This window comes from Nipponia nippon, unplaced genomic scaffold (genome assembly GCF_047370975.1).
Source record: "Nipponia nippon isolate SJK-2023a ecotype South Korea unplaced genomic scaffold, ASM4737097v1 scaffold_3, whole genome shotgun sequence".
Taxonomy (NCBI): Eukaryota; Metazoa; Chordata; class Aves; order Pelecaniformes; family Threskiornithidae; genus Nipponia; species Nipponia nippon.
This window is the reverse complement of record NW_028262347.1, coordinates 107,875,115-107,881,124: the sequence shown is the minus strand read 5'-3', so window position 1 is coordinate 107,881,124 and position 6,010 is coordinate 107,875,115. Positions and strand designations below refer to the sequence as shown.

Here is a 6,010-nt window from a genome sequence, read left to right as displayed (position 1 = left end):
AAAATGTAAATGATGTTCGCATGCTCATCCTCTTCGCTGGCGAGGAGGGAGCGGGGCGGCGGCGGGCGGCGGCGCCGGCGGCCGGGGCTGCAGCTCCCCCCAGCGCCGGCGCGGCGGCGGATCCAGCCGGGGAGTCGCGCCGGGGGCAGCCGCCTGCGCTCCGGCTTCCCAGCCTGGGGAAATCCTTCATTAGCTCGCAGGCATGATGGGCATCGTAGAAATCCCGAGATTTTGAGCTTCATAAATAATAAATGTGGGATCAGATAACATATACAATAATTCACATGAGTATCCTGGAAACCAATAGGACAAATGGCATAGATTATCTTGTACATTAGTTTTGGCAGGCGTAAGAGCTGGATGCTTGACGTCTGTTGAGAATTTCACATCCTGAATGCAGCATGTGGTATTCGCTTTGCAATGTCAACATGGGATGGGTACAGTGCTTGCTCCTTCTGACGCCTTGGTTAGCTAATTCTCATTGTGCTTCTTATTTCTTGAAATGATGATGGCTAACTTTTATAAATAGCAGAGATGTCTGAACAACTTACAGAGGTGTTGAATCTCCCAAGGAGGAAAGGCCTCTGGCAGACATAGAAGGGTAACAAGAATCAGAGGGCTGGGGCAGTTACTGCCCCCACCCACCGAGTGGTGCTGTTCTTACCGATGAATCCGCTCCTTTCCTGCCAGGCTTTTCAGGCTGGTCTGTAAGATAAACCAGCTCTGCCTTTAATTTGTTGCTACAAGGCCATGGGAACCCAAAGTGGGGGAGGAGCCTCTCCTGCTGGGTGCTGGCAGGGCTGTTCCTGCACCAGAGCGAGCCCCGAGGACAGTTCTCCCCGAATCCCATTCCTCACATGCAGCTGGAGCCGGGCATGGATCCACCTGCAGATCTGTAGCATGGGCCCCGATGTGCCCCAGCTCAGCGCCTGGCCGAGCGGCAGCTGTTGGGCGCTGCGTCAAACAGGCAGGTACCTGGTTTTCCCAGGCTCAGCCTTCCCTCTTCCAGGGCTGCTTTATTTTCCCTTCTTCCCTGCTCAGGGTAACAGTTGTTTGAGAAACTCTGTCGTTTCAAAACGTGTCCCAGGGCTTTCTTCCCCGCCTCCCATAAACACCGTCAGTTCCAAACCCAGCACTGCCACTTTCATAAGATTTTCTTAAATTTCCCACAGTGCTATCAGCTGCAGATTTCCCCTTGGACATTGCTGTGGACCCGCTGGCTGCCTTTCAACAGCTTGCCTGGAGTAGCTGTGAGAGGGAGTAGAGATAAGGAACGCTGTGCTGTGCTATGGCAGCCACAAGCCAAAACCACAGAAGGGAGAGAAAAACTCCCAACAAGACCGCAGACTGTGCTGTAGCGTCAGCATAGGCCCATCACACATACGTACTGATACGTTCACCACACCTCTGAGGAGCACTCTTGAGGTTTCACAGCAGCGTTGGGGGAAGACAGCAGCCTTCAGAACATGTCCTCAGTCAGCCTGGACTTTGCCACCAGAAGCAAAAGGCAGCAGGACACATGACTCGTAATTTTCCAAGAGCACCAGAAGTGCTTATGGGATCGGATGGGTGCCAAGGGCATCCCTGTGCTGTGCACGCCCCGAGCGGCTGGCATGTGGCTGCAGCCGGGGCGCTCCAGTGCAGGTTGCACTAGCACGCTCCCCACGGGCCTTTTGAAAAAATGCACAGCTGTAAGTAAATGAGATCCAGATGTGTTTCACGGATATTTCTTTCACAGAAATACTGATGTTCACCCAAACTTGGTTCATTCCTAAACAATGTCTCTTCTAGTGAAACCTCCTTTTCCAACAAAAACCTGCCCTCAGTGTGTGTGGAACTGAAGGAGTGATGCAAACCCAGCCAATGTAATGGCGACTGAATTTTCTTAGTAAATGAACAAATAATGCTGTTTTCCTTCTGTCATCTTCAGAGGAAATGCTCACCAAGTGGTTAATAGTCACATTTGCTGCCCTCGCCCCACACAGAATCCCTGTATAAAAAAAACCCACCACAGTGTTTGACTCTAACGGTAGCAACTTCATAAAAGCAAAGCATTGGTCTAGATAATAGGGTTGATATATCTGACTTCTTCCTGAATAATTCTCTGTTAAGAAATGTTTCCCCTTTGTACTTTTCCTGCATTATTCTCCTTAAAAAAGAAGAATTCCAACATTTTTCACAAAGATCTTCACCTCTACATAATCTCTAATAGGGTCACACTCACTGGAGTCCCTGAGACAGTAGAGAATCCTGTAGTTACACAACACTTATATATAAATAAGAGATATTAAAACTAGCAGCTGTACCAGATCCCTGTATAAATTATTACAATTCTTTAAACTGAAAACTCTGTCTACTGAAAATAAATCTGGAAGCGTTTTTCCTGAGACTGGCTCAGCTCCTGACTTTGTTGGCCGGTGCTGGTAATGTGGGCAGGACATCACTTTCCTTTTCGGTCTGAGTGACGAAATAGGCTTATCCTCGTCGTCCACCCTGCACGGCTCCACCTGACCTCTCTGGAAAAACAAAAAGGGGCAGAAAAAGGTCTTGCAGAGCTTCCCGTGAACCCTCTGTGCAGCAGAAGAGGCAATAAGGAGATGTGTATAGACCGTCCCCGTGCCGCAAAGCCTGGATAGGGGCGAGCAGGGGTGCCTGCTCTGGCGGGGTGCGGAGGGGAAGCGGGGCGAGCATGGCCCTGCTCCCTCCAAGGGGCTGATCTGGCAGTGGGGGAGCAAGGGAACCGGCTGTGCTTATAGCACAGTCTCCCACATTTTCAGCTGATATTGCAGGATTTTCTGTTATTGAGTATAGAGGTGTCTGATTCGCTGGAGAGCACTGCAGGAGCACGGGCTCCTTCCCAAGACAGCGGTGCCAAGTTATAACGTCATTTGTATTCAGCCAAGTAGTTCTATTTATAATAACCTTTCAGGTGACCCAATCGTATACTTGGTAAAGCACTTCTAAAGAAGGAGATTACTTTCTATCTTTCCAGGGTATGAAGTCGTGTACTATATAAATACTGCAGCTTAACTACTGTCTATTTTGAATGTCAGTTAGGATCAGGTAGTGTTTATACACTCCCGATTTTTAGCAGTTTTTATTCAGGACTTTTCAAAATTTGCACCAAGCTGAAACTTGGCATGCAAGCTGTCAGCACAGATGCTAGTTTTATTCCCAAAATAGAGTATGTTAAAGCTTTTAAAGGTGTCAAATGGCAGTGGTTACAGATGCTTTAGTTTTCTGGCTCTTTCAGCTGTACAAAAGCTTACTGTATCACCTCCCTCCCTCCTCCATTCTCCAATGTTACAGTCCTGAACAGTGAGGAATAAGAAGAAAAGTAATCACACTGGAGTAGTAATCCAAGGACGGTATGCCCTGGAAACAGGCATAAGTAACAGTCATTTTTGGTGAAACAGAACTATCCTTACAGAGTCAGTATAAAGAAAAAAAAATGAGAAGACACCTGAAGTGAACACGTTGTTACCCAAAATGCTGACAGTGAAAGGGAAGAAAAAATCCCCAGCACTGCGGAGGGTCCCTAACACTCCCATTTAGATGAGGAAGAAACTCCTCCCAGTGATTACAGCAACCTCCTTCTCTGCAGTAATCACTGCAGAGCATAGCTCTACATCCACTACGATATTTATTTAGTATGTGTATTGAAGTCTAAGGCATCACAATTCAGAAAACTTATAAGAGTATAGATCACTCACGTTCAGTGATCTACAACACTGTTTGAATGGTAAAAAAACTGCCCCTCATAGAATAAACCAACCCAAATATATATCCTCAGGTGAACCCATTTGCTCCATTTTGCACAGGCAAAGAAGTGCCCTCTGCCATATCCTGAAGTGAATAAACCTGAGTTCTGGTAGACTACGAAATAAAACCAGATTTTAAAACACAGGACCTTTCATGCAGAATGTCCTGCCAACAGCTGCAGGAGAGGGCAGATCAATGTAAACATGACATACATCCCGTTCTCTTTCTTTTATAAGTACCCTGAAAGGCAGGAAGGGAGAGCAAACAAAGCTAGGGAGGTCCTGCCTAGTCAGATCTGTCTCCAGCACAAGTTTCCATTTGTAACAAATGGAGGCAAAATACACAAAATTATTTTCAAGCATGTTTAAATGTAAATAAAGAGTGCCTCATATTATGATATGTAGGGTTTTGTTAATTTTTTAAGTTTTAAGAATACTTACAGGATGCAAAGATTGTGGTCAGGTTTCAGCTGAACTTACTCATTCAACATGATCTTCAAATTCGTAGCTATGTTTTTTCCAGTGAGCAATTTACTCTTTGTAGAAGCACTTGTGCCAATACAAGTTAATGCGCACGACTACTTCTTTGTTCTACCCCTCTTGGGGAGGCATGCTCCATCTGTTTATAAAACAAAGAGAATTTGCCACAATGGTTACAAACAAATATTTTTAAGTTTAGATCCTTTCATTCCACTGAATCCAACTAGACCCAAATATGAATAAAGACCAGTCACAAGATTATAAGCTTGAAGCATTTGCTTGTACATAATACAATATATTCACTACTCAATAAATTTATTTTTTTTCTCTTGAGGAATGGTAGAATTTCATCATTTGTTGGCTATCCCTCCTTTTAGAGGTTTTTCATCAGTAATTTATCCTCTAAAATTTACTCCATATAACATTCACCTGTATCAAAATAATAGATAATGATACAATATGAAGCTCTGTTTAGAAGCCAAGATTTAACAACACGCACCTACAGTACTCATGACATGCAAATGTTTTAGTCTTTCCTGTCAGAATGAAGCAACGTGGAGAACCTGAGCTAATTGCTTTGGCTTTCAGACAGCTGTGGGTAAGAACTAATTTATGGTCAGGTTTTGAAATCATGCCAGCAGGAGGCTGCTCTTCAAACAAATGCTCCAGTATACTATTAGGAAGGTCACATATCTCATGTCATCATTTGATGGGAACCTTGTCAGGAAGTCTCCTCCCCTCCTGCTACAGCTGTCCTTGCGAAATAGCAAACATGTTTTCTGGTCATTGTGGGCTCTGTGAATTATTTCTCTAAAAGCTTATTTATAGAAAACTCAGGGATCCACTTTCTTAACTCTACAGACCTGGAGGTTGAACCAAATCATGTTTGTTAAAAAAACAACCCTCGGTGTGGTACCAATCTGAATCTTTTTTAATAATTTCAAACCATTAAATTTATTTTACAAATAAAAATAAATTTAAAACCCAAACCCACAATGGATTCTTCTTTATCAATCCTTTGCTAGTGAAAAGATATATGAAAATTTAGAGATTGCACTTTTTTCCTAGTGTGCATAAAAATGAGACAGCCCAGAAAGATACAGGCAGAAGAATCCATGTTTGTGTCAGTGTCTGCCTAGACCGCCTCTTGGAGCCGTGTGAATGCAGGGATCTTCAATCATCCATCATCTGTTGCTGCTGTGTGGGCATAAACTGGTGTCTCTTTAGCACCGTACTCTCCTTTGAAAGAGGTTTCAGGCAGCCTAGGCACAGGTTAGGGAGCAGCACAGGATGGCCACGGCGCCCAGCACTCGCACTCTCAGAGGTCGGCACGGCTCTCTGGGACACTCGGTTCAGTCCAGAGCTCCGAGTGTGTCGTCTCTGCTCACTGTGTGTGCTCCAGGTGGTGTGCAGCAGCGGCAGCTCCACGCCTCTCCCGGAGCCAAGCCATCGGAGGGAACGGGCTGGAGGAGCACACCTTGGCCAGAAGCTTTTTGTGTCTCCTCAGCCTCCATGAACTCCAGGTCGCTTTGTAACGTTTCCCCTCAGGAAACACTGTGGCTGATGCCAGAGCTTTCTAGCTCCCGAGAGTTTCTTCTGTACCTGTCTCCAAGTGAGACTAATAGAAGCTGGGGTTTTTTGGTAGGTTACTCAGCCTGTTGATAGTCAGCAGTGGCTGTAGTTTCATGAGTGCTTTCAGGTAGTACGAACCAGTTCTGGTGTTGAAAGAAGCTGTCCACCCTTCCCCACCCTCCAGCTACTTGCTGTCA

The 6,010-nt window shown here is 45.5% G+C and overlaps 1 long non-coding RNA gene across 2 annotated transcripts; it reads right to left on the bottom strand.

The window, feature by feature from the left end:
* LOC148054824 (uncharacterized) lies at positions 1–4,804 on the bottom strand. 2 transcript variants are annotated; one of them, XR_015706532.1, is made up of 3 exons: positions 4,741–4,804; positions 4,203–4,380; positions 1–2,516 (listed from the first exon to the last, which is right to left on the bottom strand). It is a non-coding gene; the product is annotated as an uncharacterized LOC148054824 (long non-coding RNA). The 2 variants fall into 2 exon arrangements; XR_015706531.1 differs by lacking the exon at positions 4,741–4,804 and adding an exon at positions 4,671–4,731.
* Positions 4,805–6,010: the final 1,206 nt, after the last annotated feature.